Source organism: Astatotilapia calliptera, chromosome 23 (assembly GCF_964374335.1).
Source record: "Astatotilapia calliptera chromosome 23, fAstCal68.1, whole genome shotgun sequence".
Taxonomy (NCBI): domain Eukaryota; kingdom Metazoa; phylum Chordata; class Actinopteri; order Cichliformes; family Cichlidae; genus Astatotilapia; species Astatotilapia calliptera.
Window position 1 is genome coordinate 37,450,159 of NC_137443.1, and position 20,280 is coordinate 37,470,438.

A 20,280-nucleotide genomic window follows, 5' to 3' on the forward strand; every position below is an offset into this window, starting at 1 on the left:
AAATCAATCATGAGCAGGTGTCCAAAGTAATTTGTGTGTGTTTTTTGTGTGTAAGACAATTAGAGACTCATTGCTTACATGGCTGTAAAAGAATCAGTCCTTCAACAGAAACGGCACAAAGCATGAGTCTTTTCTTTTGTACCCTAGGTCATGTGGACATCTATTGTACTATGTAGCGCTCACAGTGACTTTTTATTTAACAACTAAGGCAGTTTTAATTCAAATCTTGCATTTTATTTAAAAAAAGGTTGTTTTGTTTTTAATTTAACCTTTTAAATAATTGATGGAATAGTTGTTTTGCTTTGATTAGCCATGATTATGCTTAGTGCCCTCCAACCAATGTCGCCATTCCTCCAAAGCTAGCGGCTGGTGGTTCCTAAGGTCATAATTCCACTCAATGGTAGGATGAAATCAGGAAAAGAATGCACATGGGTGTTGCTTACCTTCTGGGCACTTGTGACAGCACTGCTCCCACCCTAGAGTCAAAGGCATCAACCTCTACATTTAATTGCATGTTGGGGTGGGGTGGGGTGGGGAGGGGGGGGGGGGGGGTAATACTTGGCTGTAGCTCTGGATGAAGCAAATGAAGCAAAAAAAACCAAAAAAAAAAAAACAGAGACTGAAACCCATGACCAGCCCATGACAGTAAGCTGATTGCGTGTCTGCCAACTCCATCTGAGGGATAGTCATTGAGGCCCGATGGTAATGACTTCTTTGTGACAAGAATCAGGCAGGATGTGTCCTATAGTACTGTTATTTTATCTTCTAGAATATCTTTCCTGATCCTACTCTTCTTCTTTTTTGGAATATAGAAGAAGAAGAGCAAGAAGGATACTCCACATTGCTTTTACATGAAGAAAATACAGATGAAAACCTTCACTGACCTTACTAGATTTGAAAAGTCTGTGCTATGCCTTCGATCTTCTTCTCAAACTCTCATGTTTAAACTATTTGCATGCTGTTAAGTTCGCTGGAATTTGCATTTCAAATATTTGGTTGCAAGGTTGTGCTTCACCGGATGAAGTGCACAGCCTTTTGGGTTGAGAGTGGTTAATCTCCTCAGTTTTGATTAATGCCGAGCCATACAGAATCTATTTATAGTGTTTTCCATCTAATCCAAACCATGTCATATCTGTGACACCATTGTTCCCAGCAGGGCCAGACTCTCTAGTCACAAAATCACCCTAAAGGTCTGGCCAGTGAGCGGTTTCACCCTTCTGTCTCTGCCTGTGTGTACCAGCTTATGAAAAGAGGGACCTTGGTGTGTACTGCAGTGGCTTACACAAATAAAAAATGTGAAATACTTATTATTTACAAAGTACGATTGATTAGTTCCCAAGCAATGCACTTTCGTTTGTGAGCAAGGCTAAATTTCAGTCATATTTAATATTGACTTGTAAAGCGATCATTTCCTCAGAGGTGGTATTCCATTTCAAATGGCACACGTCTTCTAATGAAACTTCCCCAACACAGATTGATGTTTTATTTCATGCATTGAGTTCATAACCCACAAATTTAGAGCTGAAGTGAGGCGATTTAAACTATAAAGATCCCACAATGGACAAACTAAGCATTTCAGCACACTGACTTTCTAAGTATCACCTCTGATACAAGGAGTGATCAGTGGCCCAGGAACACTGCGCTTCTAACAGGGAATCAAACATGGATTTTTCATCATGGGGGAAAGACACCTAATTTGAAGTTATTGCTTGAGTGGTTAGATTTGGGGTGGTGGTTTGGGGGGAACAGCTAATGAGTCTTAATACAAAGCCCTCTTGCTATGAGGTGATGGTGTTAACCTTTAGGCCATTATGCTGCCTTTCTTTAAAGTTAATTTTCTCCAAATACTTTCTAATAAGTCTTGTGGTTTGTTTGGATGCAACTTGGCAAACCTAAGTTGTTTTCCCATGTTCTTCTTAGAGAGAAGAGGCTTTCTCCTGGCAACCCTTCCAAATAAGGCATATTTGTTAAATCTTACTCCTAATTGTACTGTCATGAAATGTAATATTTAACATGCTAACTGAGGCCCGGAGAGTCTGAAATGTAGCTCTTGGGTTTTGTTTTTTTGTTTTTTGTTTTTTTTTGGGGGGGGGGGGGGGGTTGTTAGTTTGTTTTGTTTTTTTTTTTTTTGGGGGGGGGGGGGGGGGGGTTGTAAATTTTGTAAGCATAGCCTGACCTTGGGGTCAGTTTGCTGGGATGTCCTTTCCTGTGGTATTGTGTTGATATACACCTGAATGCTCCAGCAAACTGCCAGAATTCTCCTTTGATGGAGGTGGTGACACTTGCTGATGATCAGTTGATCAGGTACATTTGATTAGCATGACCTGGCTGCTACTTACCCTCTTAAATTTTATGGAAGCAGTAGTGGTATACTTCGTTTTTAAAAGGACTGCACAGAGTCCTGTTAAAATGTTCTCTTTCATATTTGTACATTTTGAGAAAGATAACACCTCTGTTTTACTTTTTTCAACAAAATTTCAGTCTACTTGTTAAGCATAAATAATAGTCTCATTGTCAGTAATTCTCTGGCAGAGATTAACACTGATATCATTTAATTAATATAGTGTGTCATCCTTTTCACGTTGAGTGCCTCTGCAACTCTAGATGTCATGTGTCCAGGGGAAAAGGGTCAGGTGGATATTGATCAGTTCTGCCTTTATAGAGTGATGTATTGATGTTATTTTATAAATTGCTTTTCTAACTCCTTTATTACAGTGGAAATGAGATGGACCAGAGTGAAGGCAAAAGGGCCAACAAGTGCTCAACATGTCTGGGAACTCCTTCAACACCGTTGGAAAACCATGTTAGGTGACTACCTCATGAAGCTCATCGAGAGAAAGCCAAGAGTGTGCAAAGCAGTAATTAAAGCAAAGGGTGGATATTTTGATTAGTTTACAAGTTTGTATAGTAAAATAATACAAATTCCAGAATTTCATAATTTGAATTTTATAAATTTAAATACAATTCAACAGCAAAATTATATTTTAAAGAAGTCTGTAAACCTATGTGAATGATATCAGTAACTGTGTGTAAAGTATATTGATGCAAAACATGTAACATTTTTAGAATGTAATGATTTCAATCTTGTCATTAATCTGAGTTTTATGATAAATTTAATCATTGCATTGGTTTCACTGTGCTTTACAAGGATATAAAACAAATAAAATATGCATTTTAGATGAACAACTCTTTGAAAGAGAGTTGTTCATGCATATCCTGTACTTTCTCCTCTGATGGACAACTGGAGAAAGTACAGGATATGCATCAAATTCTCATTCTCATTCAGGATGCTTCTTTTCTGTCTGATGCTGCTGGTGTAGGAGAGACATGCACAAGATTGTTTCAGTGCACGGGCAATGCCATCCATGGCAGTGTGGCAGCCTGTTTTAAAGAGACACAATGGCTGCATTATGAGTTATTTTTATTTCAACTTTTATATCAGCTGTAGTCTTTGCTCTGATGGGTAGCCACTTTAATCACGCACCTCAATGTGATAAATACAATAGGGATTTACCTATGAAACCAGACGTTCACGATCAGCTACAAAGTCATGAGTGATTTTCTATATATTTTTTTTAGTTATAGGTTGTTGTTGTTGTAACTTCATTAGTTCATTTTGGTTGGGATATTTTTTTATTGCAATTTTGGCTGTTCTTGTACTGGCTCCCATTGAATATTAGAACAGATTTTAGGGCTTGCTGTTGACTTTTAAGGGTTTTTGTAGCCTCTGTGTAGTTGACCTCTTAGTTCCAATTTAGCCTGCATGAACCCCAAGTACCTGAGGCAGATGTTTTAGATCTGTTCCTGAGGTGCAGCCAAAAAGTAAAACTGACCGAGATTATTCTTTGAAAGCCCAAGGCTGTGGAGTGGACTGCCTGAAGAAATGAGATTAGCAAAGTCTGTGACCCCATCTTTAAGACATACTTTTGAAGGAGTGCATTTCTTGATGTTTTTTTTTAAACTCTGTTATAGCGATCCCTTAGATTTAATTTGTTTTTAACACTTAGAAGCATTTAAATTGCAATGTTCTTTCTTTAATTTGATTTTGTGATCTGGCCTTTTTTACATTTACCTTGTGCTGTCAAATCAACACAATGTATATATTATTAACTCTGTGCTTCGGCAGCTTCTTCAGATTTCAGAAAGATTAATATTTTTAAATGTTGTGTAAATAGGACACAATGACATATAGATATTTGTAATGGACCCTGAGCAAAACGGCATTCTGAGATTGGGTTAGAAATTTTGGTTAAAAGTATGTTTTCGAATATCCCTTTCCAAAATTGAGTAAAATATTCACCAGTTCTTTTTTTATGACTGTCCAGATGTTTTTTCAGTGGGCGCTGCTGTTCTTTTAACTATTGACATTTCTAAACAGGGCTTACCTTTTGCTAAGCAACAAATAAATTAGTTAATGAAAATGTGTTGTTAATGACTTAACATGTAAATGAAGATTATATCAACTCACTACACAACCTTGTGGTACAAAATGGTAATGCATGACAGAGCAGCCTGGGCCTAGTTCAACTTTAGCTGATCGCTGTTCAACACAGTTCATAGATACTTTGGTCCTAATGTCATGGCTGTTGATTCTTTACATTAATTTACATTAATTCGTTAGTTTCAGAAGGTTTAACAGTTTTTAAAAGCAGAATTGTTTATTAATACCTTCACTCATAACACCTAAATTGTCTAAAGACTGTACACTGTTCTCCATTGATTGGGGGCTTCTTTAAATGGGAGTCAATTAAAAATAAAGACATTTGGAAAAGAAAAAGAGGAAAAATGTACTGAACATTTGCACCAGTGCTAAGAAGTTTTCTGAAAAGGGAACTACTCAAGCTTACTTTTGGAACAAAAATTGCACTGCAACCCAGATTTAGTGCCGTCACTCCATTCTAGGGTGCTTCACACTGATTTTGACATGAGTGATGTCACGACATGCTGTGAAATTACCAGGAAAGGTGGGTAGGAATCCACTTGCGCTCAATGAAATTACCTCTTCACCAGCATGAGGCCACCATGCCTGATCTGCTGCAGCTCGAAAACAGCCTTTATTCTTTTCATAGTAACAAGTGCATTAGTTGATGCTGGGCTGGTTGTGCACTGTGGCATCACCCATGGAAGGTGACACTTACGCAGGAGGACTAATGTTGTCAAAGGACAATTAGAATGTGTATGATGTTAAAAACCAAGTGCTAATCAAGTAAGCGCACAAGGTCATGATCTCATAAAATCCTTGAGAGAGGAGAAAAGGGAATAGTCTGAGCTTTCTATGCTTCATAAAACTACCTGACTGACCTTAATACAAAGAAACTCAACCTTTATTAATAAAAATTTATAATCACCTAAAATGAGCAAGTTGTAAATGGAATTAATATGCTCGCACTGGAGCTCATTTGAAGTTAAAGGGACATCTGAGGCCTGTGCATATGCCCTGTATTCATTTTTAATTTGGATTCTAAAGTTGATTTCTCTCGCTTCCCTATCACTGTCTGCTGCATGCCCTTCAGACAAAGCAGAAATGGTTTAATATATCATTTAAAATGAAAGCGTATAGGGCCAGTTATCTGGCAACCATAACTCAATTTTTCAACATACAGCAATCAGCGCAGAGGAAAGTTGGTTACGTAGCTTAATGCCGTACTTGCATAAACAGTCCCGACTCATACTGAGTTGAGAAAAGATTCATTTTGCTTTCATTCCCAAGAAATGATCTTTTTGCTCTCATCAAAAATTGATCATTGGCAAATAGAAACAATGTACCTCTCCTGTCCACAACGGTTTTCCTTGACAGAAATGAATGTGTTTGCTGATTTCCCCTAGCATTGAGGTTCAATACTTTGTCTCGAAGATGGATGTGGCTTTTACAATTGTCAAATGTCCCCAGGCATGCAGGATGGGCAGATTTTATTTATTTATTTGTTTGTTTGTTCATCAGGATCAGGGATATCTAAAAACATACAAACTAAGAATAAATCAGCATACTCGCAGACTACATCCCGCCCTTTCTGAATTACTAAAGTCTTGAAGGCAGAGATGAGGACAATCATTGTTTTCACAATATCTGTGTTTTGAAGACATTCAGGTATCCAACATTACCATGCACTCTGCGGGAAGCGACCCCCTCAGTCTCAACTCAGAATCATTTTCAATTGACATCTTCTGATAATAAAAGGGTGATTTCCCAGCATGTGCTTGGAACACATTGTTGTAATAAAAAAAAGCAGAACCTTTGAGTGTTTTAAGTAGATTAAAAATAAATCATTGAATTTTGGTGACTGGAGAAAGGATCTTTTATAAGTAATGTGCCATCTACATAAGGCTATATAGTCCTTCTGCAGTGCAAGTCATACAGACGAGCTACAGACACATATATCAAGGGATGGCATTAATAGACTTGTGCACAGCTCATTCCTACTTTTACTGATCAAGAATGGAGCCTGACACATCGGAATGCATTTTCCAAGTATTTTATGAGTCGGCGCCAAAGGTGGATGAAGGTGGCAGATAAGCTAATGCTGCAATCATATACCGATCATCCGAGCCCACCTTGGTGTAAGCGCGGTGCCTAATTTCTATTGCTCTTCTGAGGCCATTATGGCTGCTAACCCAGTAACGTAATTGACTCTACGTTGGCCTGCTGAGCTTCTGGGAGTGGAGCTAGCTACTAGCAATTTCCTAGATAGAGACGTTGTTGACGGTGGTTGGGGGCTTGTGGTTATGTGTGTATGCAACTGGCTGAGTGAAATACCAGCACTGTCAACTTCAATTGAACCAGGCCCTTGAAACAGATTGTGTTCTCACAGCATTGCTTTTTTGCAGACCTCATATTGTTGCTGATGGCATTTTTGGCATGCAGTTGTACAGTCTTTTAGAGGTTGTTTTCATTTCCCCTTAAATTCATCACACTCCTCTGAGTTTTGGATGTTGGCTTTTTTTAGAGTTACTTCTGCTGGTTCCCATTACAATGGGAGATAATGACCTTGGAAACTAATGCTTTTAGCATGCTGTCTACAGCCATTTGAATGCCTCACAATGCCTTTTTTTATTATTTGGATTTTGATGTATTTTACCCTTAGTGAAATTTGTTCTGCAAACTGAGAGATGTTGATGGGTGAAAAAAGTCTTTTTTTTGTTGTTGTTGATTTTAACCTCAGATGTAAACAAAACACGATTGAACCCATCATAGGATTTCACCATCCCATGGGAGTAACTGTCACTTAATTGGAAAGTATTGATTTTTCAAAAGCTATTTGCCACTTGCCAGCCACCAGTCAGAGGAGAGGTCCTACATCCTGTTGGGGATTACCCTTCATAAATCTTGATTAACCATTTCCGATTAATTGTTGTGACAGCAGTGAAACATTAGGGGGCAAATGAGTGACATGTCACAGAAAATAATGCATTTGATTCTTGGGATGGTTGAATAGTGGTTTGTTTGTTTTTCTCGAAGAATTCAAACCACTTTCTTAATTTAGTCCTGTAAACAGAGGACAGAAAAAATAGAGGCAGAAAACAAACACATAAATGCACTGTAAAAAAAATGTAATATAAAAGTATTTTACAGTTTTGTACTGTTCTTCTAGAATAACATTAAATAGGCTGTGATTTTACATTTCAAATGTAAATTAACATAAAATCACTGTAAATGTAATAAAACATAATTTTCTTGTTTGTTAAATGTATTTGTCTGTACATATGCATATTTAGATTGTTAAAATACATTCACAAATGTCTCATAATTTCACAAATATTTGTCCGTTATTTGAAAGATCGAACTGTTAAATTCAAATGTAATGTTATGGACAAATATATAAAATGATTCTTATAAACTTTTTTTGCATCAAATAATTATTATTATTATCGTTATTTAAGGCAACCGTGGCTCAAGAGTTGGCAGTTCGCCTTGTAATCAGAAGGTAGCCGGTCCGAGCCCCCGCTCGGACACTCTCGGTTGTTGTGTCTCCTTGGGCAAGACACTTCACCTACTGGTGGTGGCCAGAAGGGAATTATAAAGTGGAATTGTAAAGCGCTTTGAGGGTCTCAAAGGCTACGTTCACACTGCAGGTCTTAATGCTCAATTCCGATTTTTTGATCAAATCCGATTTTTTTGTCTGCTTGTTCACACTACAAATAAAATGCGACAGCAAATGCGCTCTAGTGTGAACGCTCAAAGCGGCCCGCATGCGCAAAAGCAGACCTCACACACAACGCGCTCTGTTTAGACCCAGAGCAAACAGTATTGTTTGACTGATGGCCCTTAATATAAAGACTTCGGACTTTACGTTTCCCAATTTTTGCTTTAAGTTATTTTGTTATTTACATAATAATGTAAATAACCTAATAATTATCCTTATTGCTGTTTAAGAGAGGAGCGGTGCTTCAAAGAATAGTTGCAGATTTCACATCGGATATGTAAATGGTAAATGGCCTGTATTTGTATAGCGCTTTACTAGTCCCTAAGGACCCCAAAGCGCTTTACATATCCAGTCATCCACCCATTCACACACACATTCACACACTGTGAATGTATCGGATTCAGTACCACATACGAAAGTGACCCAGATCGGATTTGAAAATATCGGATTTGTGCTGTTCACACTGTCATACCATGATCGGATATGGGTCACATAGGGTCAAAAAAATCGGATTTGATGCGCTTTCGCCTGCAGTGTGAATGTAGCCTAAGAGCGCTATATGAATGCAATCCATTATTATTTACACCAACCGTTAACTGTATATTTCTGTACATTTAACTATTATTATTCATTCATATTCATATTGCCGCATTCATTGACCTTGTTTATAGGTAATTTCATTGTTTAATCACATTAAAATGTTCCTAATTTAATGTTTAAAAGCACTTGAAAAAGGCAAAATCCCATGTAAAATTAGGGCAACAAACTGGATTGTCATTACTGAAAATAACTGTTTTTTCATGAGAAAGTTATATCCTATTATTTTATGGTATTATTTTGACGCCCCAGCTGCCGGAATATTAGTGTTTTTTTGGATTTTTTTTTTTTTTGTGTGTCAACCATTTCCATGAGTCAGCACTAAGATTTAATCTGTTTTTCCATTGATTACCAGCCATGAGAGCTTATTGTTTTCACCTTGTGAGTCTCAGGGGTTAACTTTGATTTGTGAGGAGGGCAAGACCTTGTTAAGAGAGGTCCTGGTAAAAGACTGTACTGCAGACTGTAGGAATAGATGTGTGCTGATAGTGTTAGTGCAGCTGTCCCTTTAATAGCTCTGATACGTGGTGACATCACAGGAAGCAGGAGGTAGTAACCCATATGGAAAAGATATATATAAATCTTATAAAGTTTGTATCTGTCTTGTGTGAAACTTGTATGAAAAGCATATAAGAGTGAAAACAGATATAAGATCCCTTGAAAAATTATATAATGAAACTTGTATGTTTTGGATACTTACTAAAACAATGTATGAAAGTCATGAGAAAGTGGCCACTTTCATATAAGTTTTTACTATTTCTTTTCCATATGGGAAGGTTTAGTGAAGTTTGCACATGGCCAAGGAGACTGCCATGAATCCACATGCATCTGCCCTCAATACTTCATCTTTTCTTCATCTTCATCATCTGTATGTATATTGTTTATTTGATACTTATCTGTAGTTCTGTGGTTGTATTTTGTGACATGAGGGAAGTTTAATGTGTAACTTTGATACGTTGTTGAAGCCACATGTTTAGAGCATGGCTATGCTTATTCTTGCAGCTAAAGTGCTACGCTATGTTGATTTAGATTATTGTAGACTTGTAGGTACAGTGTATATGTAAGATTTAAAGAATATACTGTAATTGTAATTGTCTTATGTTTGTTTCAGTTTCACACTTTCTACATCATTAAACCTGTGGACAAAGAGTAATGGTCTTCAGAGTCTTGATGGAAGAAAAGTGTTGAACCTTGCTGCCGGTTCCTCTTCTGTGCAGTGTGAAGAGGGAAAGACAGTACAAGGTGTTATTGTTTCAGTAAAAAGTAGTGTCAGGAAATTGTTAAAGAAAATGAATATGGTCAAATGCATGTCAAATGAATAAAGTAGATAATGTCAGTTTAAAAAATATAGAGAAAGATTTGTTTTGGAATACTGTCATAAAACTGAAATGATATACTGTATTTCAATGAGGAGCATTTCAGTCACAGAAAAATTCATATTTCCATGTGCAATTAATTAACTCTCTTCTGTGGCCTCCCCTGCCCTTCACCGTACATACTTAAAAAGCCTAAGGCGAAAAGAGCACACTTCCTGACTCTTCGATGAAGTTACATGGGAAGCCTCAGGCAAGGAGAGCAGCAGCAAGCTAAGCCTCCCTCTCGGGTACAAACCAGAGCAGGCATCAATGACAACAAACATTATATCACACGAAGTCAAACACATTGTGAGCAAGCAAAGCAAAGCAGGAGCTGACTGGAGGTGGGTTGCAAAGTGGCTTAAAGAAGCAGAAGGACAGATGAGCTAAACACCACCAATGAGCTTAGAGTTGACTTTGTATTCCATCTTAATCTTACACTTAATTTCAGTCAGTACCGCTTTAACCCACTTTGTTGGACTAGTAATTTTCCTTGACCAAGGTATATTTGGTTATATGGGTCTATTATATGCGACCTTTCAGTAGCTTTCTCATCATATGAGACCTATAGCAGACTGGAAAATCTCCTGATTTTGTGGAGAAATCTTGTTTTGTATAAACCGACATCAGTGGTTTGAGTAATGATTAGCACTATAAGGGGCTGATGGATAGTCTATGGGTGTATGTATGGTTTCTAATATATTTTTGCTAGAATATGGCCTCTGTTGTCATTTGAAATATAAATAAAATTTTAATCACAACAAAAGACACTGTGATTATATGTGTTGCTCTTAATGTGTTCCACTTGTGCTAGTCAGAAAGTAGGTCATGTGAGTGACTAGCACCAAGACAGCCAAGGTCATCACATCTGTTTGCTCTGATAGAGATGACCTGGGGCTCAAAACTACAATGGTGGGTCTTTTGTATGAAGTATTTTCTTTGTTGATATTGGCATTGTTTCAGCAAAAATGCATTTAATAACTGAATCCTAGATCACCCATTTCTCTAGACACTTGACATTAGAATTAATTTCACAACTTAAATAAGCAAATGAAAAACAAAAGATAACACACCTCTCAACCATGAATTTCAATCTGGAAAGTTGACTCGTTAGGTGATCTTCAGCACTGCCAGCCCCACCGCAAAATATCATGAACCTTTCAAAGGCATCCTGGTAACTTTTCTAGTTGAAATGCAGATAGGAGAACCGAGTTCCTTTTCCCCAAGGAAGGTTCCTGCTTCCTGCTTTGAATGTTATCAGCCCATTAAACAGCTGTTATCAGTTGTTATCAGTCACATGATAAAGCTAAAGGGGTCTCCTTCAACTCCCAGTTAGCTTACCACGTCATTAACACCCTATTAAAGGTGGCTGTGTCAGAGACCAGCGGTGGGGAGCTAATGTTTGCTGGAAATGTGAAACAAATTTGCAGATAATAATGTTTTTTAGTCATTTGCTAGAGTTTCTCCCAGCAGTAAGGAGTTTGTGTCCAGTGTGGGTATGTTATTATTTATTTTTTATTTAACAACTGCTTTTGTGGATTTTTTTTTTTTTAGTCATTGTTGGTAAAATAAAAATCTTGCTGGTTAAATATGTCAGACAAAGCCTAGGTGAGGGAACATTTACATGGTATTTTAGTCAACTAATGGGTCTACTAAATTATTTGTTGTGATATTGGGTAGATACCAATTAAGATTTCGCATACACTCATTCACAAAAACCAAGAGGTTGCAGGTTTAATCTAACTTGAATGGATGAATGAATAGATGACTTGCACCTGCTGGTCTACTAATAAATGCAGTTTGCCCAGTCTAAATCTGATAACATTCAAAGAGGACTTCCTGCATATGTAGTGCTACATTTCATCCATTTTTCTTTGCTGGAATTGTGACAATAGGTCCAAAAGCTTTTAAATCCAAAGTGCTGGAGATCTTCTGCCATTCCCACTAACCTCACCAACTGTACAAAGGGAATGAGAGTTTCAACCCCATATGAGCATGATGGGCTTTAACTGATTCCCCCATAAAGACAACATCTGCTGACCTCACCAGTACCCTTGATAATGAGTTTTGATACCTCAATATATATGGTTTGACTAACTGTTACTATCAGGGCTTTTCCAAGGATAGATGCATAGGCACAGACCACGCTCACTAACTTCTGATGCAAACCCAGTCATTTTGTTCTATAAGTAGGCCTGAAATATAACAAAAACCACTCAGTTCAGAAATAAGCTTCAAATGTTGCTCCTAGTGGGCTTTCAAGGGGTAAAGCATTAAACACTGAAAAGGTCCCTCTCAGCCTTAGTGTTTGGTTGTGGTTTGTTCGTTTGGTATAAATGATCTAGATTCAAGAGCTCCAAGAACATCTGGAAGAGGCTCACAAGAACAGACCTGAGTTTAACACAGAGGAGAACTTCACCCTTCAGCTGAGTGAGGCTCCTGTTGAAGACAGCAATACAATTACCACTGCTGCAGAGCTGAGTGCATGTGTGGAGGCTTCAACACAAACCACAGAGGCTCCACACAGAAACTCTGCAGAATGGAAAACAACAAGAGAAGCTGAGTTGGAGATCCAACTCAGTTCGATCTCCTCATCCTGTTGAGGAGGATGAGGAGATCAAACGGCTCTGCGAGCAACTCCTTAAAACTGTAAAACATCTGGAAGAAGATTTTGCAAACTGCAGAGAACAAGAAAAGAGATTTCGCTGTGAGATTGTAGAGGTCAAAGCCAAACCTTGCGCCTGTGAGAACCTCCATCCATCCATCCATCTTCATCCGCTTTACCCGAGGCCAGGTCGCGGGGGCAGCAGCCTAAACAAAGAGGCCCGGACCTCCCTCTCCCCAGCCACCTCCTCCAGTTTATCCGGGGGAACACCAAGGCGTTCCCAGGCCAGCCGAGAGATATAATCTCTCCAGCGTGTCCTGGGTCTGCCCTGGGGCCTCCTCCCGGTGGGTCGTGCCCGGAACACCTCCCCCAGGAGGCGCCCAGGGGGCATCCTTGTCAGATGCCCGAACCACCTCAGCTGGCTCCTTTCGATGTGGAGCAGCAGCGGCTCTACTCTGAGCCCCTCCCGGATGGCTGAACTTCTCACCCTATCTCTAAGGGAGAGGCCAGCCACCCTTTGGAGGAAGCTCATTTCTGCCGCTTGTATCCGCAATCTCGTTCTTTCTGTCACTACCCACAGCTCGTGGCCATAGGTGAGGGTAGGGACGTAGATCGACCGGTAAATTGAGAGCTTCGCTTTTACACTCAGCTCCCTTTTCACCACGACGGACCGGTGCAGTGTCCGCATTACTGAAGCTGCAGCCCCAATCCGTCTGTTGATCTCCGGCTCCCTTCTCCCATCACTCGCGAACAAGACTCTGAGATACTTGAACTCCTCCACTTGGGGCAGGAACTCATCCCCGACCCGGAGTGGGCACTCCACCCTTTTCCGGCTAAGAACCATGGCCTCAGATTTGGAGGTGCTGATCCTCATTCCCGCTGCTTCACACTCAGCTGCGAACCGTTCCAGTGCGAGCTGGAGGCCCTCACCCGATGAAGCCAACAGAACCACATCATCCGCAAAAGAGATGAGATTCTGAGGCCACCAAAGCGAAAGCCATCCGCCACTTGGCTGCGCATAGAAATCCTGTCCATAAAAATTATGAACAGAACCGGAGACAAAGGGCAGCCCTGGCAGAGCCCATCACCCACCGGGAACGAGTCCGACTTATTGCCGGCAATGTGAACCAAGCTCTTGCAACGGTTGTATAGGGATTGAATGGCCCGTAGCAATGGGCCAGACACCCCATACTCCCGCAACACCTCCCACAGGACACCCCGAGTGACACGGTAGAATGCCTTCTCCAAGTCCACAAAACACATGTAGAATGGTTGGGCAAACTCCCATGCACCCTCAAGTATCCTCGAGAGGATAAAGAGCTGGTCCAGTGTTCCGCGACCAGGATGAAAACCGCATTGTTCCTCCTGTATCCGAGGTTCGACTAGCGGACGAACTCTCCTTTACAGCACCCTGGCATAGACTTTCCCAGGGAGGCTGAGGAGTGTGATCCCCCTGTAGTTGGAACACACCCTCCGGTCTCCCTTCTTATAGATGGGGACCACCACCCCGGTCTGCCAGTCCACGGGTACTGCCCCTGATCTCCACGCAACACTGCAGAGGCGTGTCAACCAGGACAGCCCTACATCGTCCAGAGCCTTCAGGAACTCGGGGCGGACCTCATCAACACCAGGGGTTCTGCCACCAAGGAGTTGTTTAACTGCCTCAGTGACCTCGCCCCCGGAAATTGGCGGGTCATTCCCCTCATCCCCAGACTCTGCTTCCTCCTCGTAAGACGTGTCAGTGGGATTAAGGAGGTCCTCGAAGTATTCCTTCCACCGCCTGACAATTTTCTCAGTCGACGTCAGCAGCGCTCCGCCAGCACTATACACAGTGCAGGTAGAGCACCGCTTCCCCCTCCTGAGACGCCTGACGGTTTGCCAGAATCTCTTCGAGGCAGTCCGAAAGTCTTTTTCCATGGCCTCTCCGCTTGGCCTGTCGATACCTGTCGGCTGCCTCCGGAGTCCCACCGGCTAACCAAGCCCGATAGGACTTCTTCTTCAGCCTGGTGGCTCCCTTCACCTCTGGTGTCCACCATTTGGTTCGGGGATTACCACCACGGCAGGCACCAACCACCTTACGGCCGCAGCTCAATGCAGCAGCTTCGGCAGTGGAGACCCTGAACATGGTCCATTCGGACTCAATGTCCCCAGTCTCCCTCAGAATGCTGTTCAAGCTCTGCCGGAGGTGTGCGTTGAAGATCTCGCGGACTGGGGTCTCTGCTAGACGTTCCCAGCACACCCTCACTACGCGTTTAGGTGCACCAGGTCTGTCCAGCGTCCTCCCCCGCCACCTGATCCAACTCACCACCAGGTGGTGATCAGTTGACAGCTCAGCCCCTCTCTTTACCCAAGTGTCCAGAACATATGGTCGCAGGTCTGGTGATACGATTACAAAATCGATCCTTCGATCTATGGCCTAGAGCGTCCTGGTGCCACATGCACTTATGGACACTCTTATGTTCAAACAAGGTGTTCATTATGGCCAAACTGTGATTAGCACAGAAGTCCAATAACAAAGCACCGCTCGGGTTCAGATCAGGGAGGCCGTTCCTCCCAATCACGCCCCTCCAGGTCTCGCTGTCGTTACCCACGTGAGCATTGAAGTCTCCCAGCAGGACAACAGAGTCTCCAGGTGGAGCACCTTCCAGCTACCCCCCCAGGGACTCCAAGAAGGCTGGGTACTCCGAACTGCCACTCGGCGCATAAGCGCCGATGACAGTCAGGACCCGTTCCCCGACCCTAAGGCGCAGGGAACAAATCCTCTCATCCACCGGGAAAAACCCCAGCGTACCGGCAGCAAGCCGAGGGGATATTAGAATACCCACCCCAGCCTGCCGCCTCTCACCAGGGGCAACTCCAGACTGAGACAGAGTCCAGCCCCTCTCCAGGAGACTGGTTCCAGAGCCCAAGCCATGCGTAGAGGTGAGCGAGTCCGACTATATCTAGCCGGTACCTCTCAACCTCACGCACTAACTCAGGCTCCTTCCCCACCAGAGGTGGTGCCAAGACCCCAGTCTTGGCAGCCGGGGGTCAGTCCGCCAGGGCCTCTGCTCCTGGCCGCCACCCGACACACAATGCACCCGACCCCTATGGCGCCTCCTGCGGGTGGTGGGCCTGCGGAAGGATGGGCCCATGTCTCCTCTTCGGGCTGTGCCCGGCCGGGCCCCATGGACTAAGGCCCAGCCACCAGACACTCGGGCACCCTCCCCGGGCCTGGCTCCAGGGCGGGGCCCCGGTAACCCTATCCCGGGCAGGGTAAGCTGTTCCCTCAATGTTCTTTTCATAAGGGTCTTCTGAATCGCTCTTTGTCTGGTCCCTCACCCAGGACCAATTTGCCATGGGAGGCCCTACCAGGGAGCAAAAGCCCCCAGAAAACATAGCCCCTGGGATCCCTGGGACACACAAACCCCTCCACCACGATAAGGTAGCGATTCAAGGAGAACCTTTGCGAAAAAAAAAAAAAGATTTGAAGGCACAGAACTTAAAAAGAGCTTCCAAAGCTTCCTACCAACATCAATGGATGCAAATATCACAAACAAACTCCAAGAAACAGAAGCAGACAAGATGAGATCTGATGCAAAATTAGCAGAGAGAAAAAAAAACAAACAAGAAAAAGAGGCCAGCGTCAATGAACTAGAAAATCCCAGGCCCACAACAAGAAGGCACACATGACAATTTAAGAAAAAGAGGCCTGTGTTACAGAATTAAAAAAGTTCTGAGGCCCAAAATGAGACAGCACACAGCTCAATTCGAGAAAACAGAGGCCAGTATTGCAAAACAAGAGGATCTCAAGGGCCAGCGTCAGAACATGTCAGAGGAAAAGACAAATAAGCATATATTATATTAGTTGTATATAAATTTGTCCTCTGCTCCATTCTCTCCGGCACTAACCGGTCACCGCAGATGGTCGTCCTTCCCTGAGCCTGATTCTGCTGGAGGTTTCTTCCTTTTAAAGGGAGTTTTTCCTTCCCACTATCACCAAGTGATTGCCCACAGGGGAACATCGAATTAATGCAGTTCACTTCAGTTCATTTGTATGTAAATAGTGTTGAAATGATTTGAACTGAATTAAAGATGACCATCAAACAACAAAAAAAAATTTGGTGTAAAAAAAAAATTCTGAGTTGTGAATACCTCATTTTGTTTTCATTTAAAAGTATTTAAAATGTCAAATTACAATAGCTTAACATCAGAAATAAACATGTCTACAGGCTAGTTAAAAATAGATTTATAAAATATTATGCCCTGCTCAGTGGTTCATGGAACTGTTAACAGTTAACCTTTTATTGTTTTTTATCTGTACTAGCAAACCCCTGTACTACACACTGAATGACAGGGAACAAAAAAGCTTAAATTTGGCTATGTCTGTGAAGGTCGCGTGCAATGTGAGAAAACATGAAAACATGGTCATGGCATTACCTTGGCCTGTGTTCTAGCTTCAACTAAAAAGCTGAACCTCACATTTTCTTATATAATGAAAATAATTTTCTCAAAAAGAAAAAAAAAAGATCGATTCTGATTTTTCGTTTTTTCACAAACTCAGGCCTTTGAATGACCTCTGAAAAACAAGTTAGACAGCTGCCAGCTTTAATTATCAGCTTTCAATCCTGCCTCAACCCTCCAGGGTGAGAGGTGAGAGTTGTCTCTCAGCTCTACAACAGCAGTTGCAAATTTGGCTTGACATATACAAACAGCTTTTACAGGCACATGTACCTGTCTGCTATCCTGTAGTTAAAGATTGAAACTAATGGGGCAATATGGGGACTGAATGACTCCTGAGTTTGGAAAAAATAAGAGGATAAAGGCTAAACTCCCTTAACCAAAAATGACAAAAATGGGAAAACCTGTCACATAAAATCGAGCAACATTCCAAAAAACATTTCTTGATAAGTGAGGGCAACAGTCATAAGGGGAGTCAGCTTATTTGGCATGTTAACACTAGGAAGGCCCAGAGCCCAGCCATTTGGCTTTTCTACCTTTAAAACCCGGAGAGCAGCCAAATGGCTGGTAGGCTTTTAGCTAAGCTTTAGCTTCAGGCAAGTGGAAGCTAAATTGGCTAGTCATTCATATGTAAATTGGGTTGTTACCTGGGAATTCTGGAGGGAGGGGAGTGGGGGTGTGTGGATGAGGGGGTGGGGGAGCTGCTAAAAGCGGTGAGCTTCCTTTTGTTTCATCTTGATGCATTCTCAATCATCCAGGGAAACAAATCTCCAAAAGTCACCAACTTGGAGTGTTTCAGTTTGCCATCTTAGGGAGAAATCAACACACATGGGTGTATGTCCTTTGTTGCTGAGATTTATTGATAAAAACAGTACAAAAAATCAACCATTTGTACACATTTTTACAAATAATTATAAAAAGTGAGTGAGTACATTTCAACATTTTCAGCAATCACTCACAATCCTGGCACTGCCATGGTATCTGTAGTCTGCATTTACCACATGTGTATCTGTTGCAGTGAACACATCGCACAGTGGCATGATTGTTCTTGCAATTGTGTTTGACCTGACACATGGCTCTTTTTCCAGGGCTCGGTGTGGAGGGTTGTGTCAAAGGCAACTGTTCTTTTCTTGCCTTCTTCGCAGCTACATGAGAGTGAGCTAACTCCCTTGCAAGCTCCACCAGGAAGTCCACCCGTCTTTCCTTCGTCCCGGAGCATGCTTGATACAGCACATGTGCATTCAGTGCTGCCATGTCAATCATGTTATAAAACACGGCAACTGGCCAGCGCCGTGTTCCTCTGCGGACAGTGTACTCCCGAACCATCTGGTCCATCACATCCACGCCACACTTTGTTTTGTTGTAAAGGGTGACAGTGTTTGGCTTCCTTTTGGTAGTGTTATCAGTCTGAACCACGCCGTGCATGCTGCTAAGAATATAGACTGTCTTCTTCCGTTTGGCCGCATACGCCGTCAGCGTGGCAGCAGATGTTGAAAACACCTAAGAAATAAGATAAATTGTTATTTCCATAGCACTTTTACACACAATGAAACACATAAACATAGAACCAGAAAAGACCTGCAACATACCTGAGTGGTGAATTCATTGCGATCTGTCTGTCTAGTGGATTGAGGAATTTCCCTGCGAATCTTGTTGACTGTGCCGAGGATGGTGGTTTTCCGTCTAAGAAGTTTTTGCGCAAGTGAAAGCGATGTGAAAAAGGAGGAGATACTGGACCTTCCCATTGCTCACAATTTGAATTTGTTCACACTGCAGATGAGGAGACTGCTTCTCCACCTAAAAAGAGAGCTTGTTTGGGGACTGAGACAGCGAAAGATGGCACAGTGTGGCGTGAAGAACAGGTGGGGACCTGTCTCCCTTTCATTGTGTGTAAAAGTGCTATGGAAATAACAATTTATCTTATTTCTTAGGTGTTTTCAACCTCTGCTGCCACGCTGACGGCGTATGCGGCCAAACGGAAGAAGACAGTCTATATTCTTAGCAGCATGCACGGCGTGGTTCAGACTGATAACACTACCAAAAGGAAGCCAAACACTGTCACCCTTTACAACAAAACAAAGTGTGGCGTGGATGTGATGGACCAGATGGTTCGGGAGTACACTGTCCGCAGAGGAACACGGCGCTGGCCAGTTGCCGTGTTTTATAACATGATTGACATGGCAGCACTGAATGCACATGTGCTGTATCAAGCATGCTCCGGGACGAAGGAAAGACGGGTGGACTTCCTGGTGGAGCTTGCAAGGGAGTTAGCTCACTCTCATGTAGCTGCGAAGAAGGCAAGAAAAGAACAGTTGCCTTTGACACAACCCTCCACACCGAGCCCTGGAAAAAGAGCCATGTGTCAGGTCAAACACAATTGCAAGAACAATCATGCCACTGTGCGATGTGTTCACTGCAACAGATACACATGTGGTAAATGCAGACTACAGATACCATGGCAGTGCCAGGATTGTGAGTGATTGCTGAAAATGTTGAAATGTACTCACTCACTTTTTATAATTATTTGTAAAAATGTGTACAAATGGTTGATTTTTTGTACTGTTTTTATCAATAAATCTCAGCAACAAAGGACCTACACCCATGTGTGTTGATTTCTCCCTAAGATGGCAAACTGAAACACTCCAAGTTGGTGACTTTTGGAGATTTGTTTCCCTGGATGATTGAGAATGCATCAAGATGAAACAAAAGGAAGCTCACCGCTTTTAGCAGCTCCCCCACCCCCTCATCCACACACCCCCACTCCCCTCCCTCCAGAATTCCCAGGTAACAACCCAATTTACATATGAATGACTAGCCAATTTAGCTTCCACTTGCCTGAAGCTAAAGCTTAGCTAAAAGCCTACCAGCCATTTGGCTGCTCTCCGGGTTTTAAAGGTAGAAAGGTAGAAGCCTGGGCCTTCCTAGTGTTAAACACACTCCATTCAAGAAGTCACTACCGGGATGCTAAAATGAATTGAAAAAGCCTTAAAAAACAATTCTCAGTATTCTGAAGGGACCTTGTTAAAGTGATGACAGCATGTCAGAAATGCAGACAGATGAGCTTTGTGGATTCTTTCTTTATAGTTCTAGCTATGAAGCAGTTTGGGTGCAAGCAAGTTCAATGTTGCTGACATTAGTGAAG

The 20,280-nt window shown here is 42.0% G+C and overlaps 1 long non-coding RNA gene across 1 annotated transcript; it reads left to right on the forward strand.

Annotated features, from left to right (window-relative positions):
* Positions 1-18,138: 18,138 nt before the first annotated feature.
* Positions 18,139-19,736, forward strand: LOC145424527 (uncharacterized). The gene is made up of 2 exons (XR_013905612.1): positions 18,139-19,000; positions 19,070-19,736. It is a non-coding gene; the product is annotated as an uncharacterized LOC145424527 (long non-coding RNA).
* Positions 19,737-20,280: the final 544 nt, after the last annotated feature.